Here is a 1,233-nt window from a genome sequence, read left to right on the forward strand (position 1 = left end):
GGCTGGCTTCTGCTCCTACACCCCGCCATCAGCTGATGGAGGCTGCCTGCTTCTCCACCCCGCCATCACTAGCTGGAGGCTGGCTGCTGGAGGCTGGCTGCAGCTCCTCCACCCCACCATCAGCTGCTGGACGCTGGCTGCAGCTCCTGCACCCCGCCATCAGCTGCTGGAGGCTGCCTGCAGCTCCTGCACCCCGCCATCACCAGCTGGAGGCTGGCTTCTGCTCCTCCACCCCGCCATCAGCTGATGGAGGCTGCCTGCTTCTCCACCCCGCCATCACTAGCTGGAGGCTGGCTGCTGGAGGCTGGCTGCAGCTCCTCCACCCCGCCATCAGCTGCTGGAGGCTGGCTGCTGCTCCTCCACCCAACCATCAGCTGCTGGACGCTGGCTGCAGCTCCTCCACCCCACCATCAGCTGCTGGACGCTGGCTGCAGCTCCTCCACCCCACCATCAGCTGCTGGACGCTGGCTGCAGCTCCTCCACCCCGCCATCACCAGCTGGAGGCTGCCTGCTGCTCCTCCACCCCGCCATCAGCTGATGGACGCTGGCTGCAGCTCCTCCACCCCGCCATCTGCTGCTGGAGGCTGGCTGGCCGCTGGAGGCTGGCTGCTGCTCCCACACACCGCCATCAGCTGCTGGAGGCTGGCTGGCTGCTGGAGGCTGGCTGCTGCTGCTCCTCCTCCCCGCCATCACCAGCTGGAGGCTGGCTGCTGCTCCTACACCCCGCCATCAGCTGATGGAGGCTGCCTGCTCCTCCGCCCCGCCATCACCAGCTGGAGGCTGGCTGCTGGAGGCTGGCTGCAGCTCCTTCACCCCGCCATCACCAGCTGGAGGCTGGCTTCTGCTCCTGCACCCCGCCATCAGCTGCTGGAGGCTGGCTTCTGCTCCTCCACCCCGCCACCAGCTGCTGGAGGCTGGCTGCTGCTCCTGCACCCCGCCATCAGCTGCTGGAGGCTTCTGTTCCTCCACCCCGCCATCAGCAGCTGGAGGCTGGCTGCTGGAGGCTGGCTGCTGCTCCTCCACCCCGCCATCAGCTGATGGACGCTGGCTGCAGCTCCTCCACCCCGCCATCACCAGCTGGAGGCTGCCTGCTGCTCCTCCACCCCGCCATCAGCTGCTGGAGGCTGGCTGCTGCTCCTGCACCCTGCCATCAGCTGCTGGAGGCTGGCTGCTGCTCCTCCACCCCACCATGACCTGCTGGAGGCTGGCTGCAGCTCCTCCACCCCGCCATCA

The sequence above is a fragment of the Nothobranchius furzeri genome, unplaced genomic scaffold, assembly GCF_043380555.1.
Source record: "Nothobranchius furzeri strain GRZ-AD unplaced genomic scaffold, NfurGRZ-RIMD1 Scf040, whole genome shotgun sequence".
NCBI classification, from domain to species: Eukaryota; Metazoa; Chordata; class Actinopteri; order Cyprinodontiformes; family Nothobranchiidae; genus Nothobranchius; species Nothobranchius furzeri.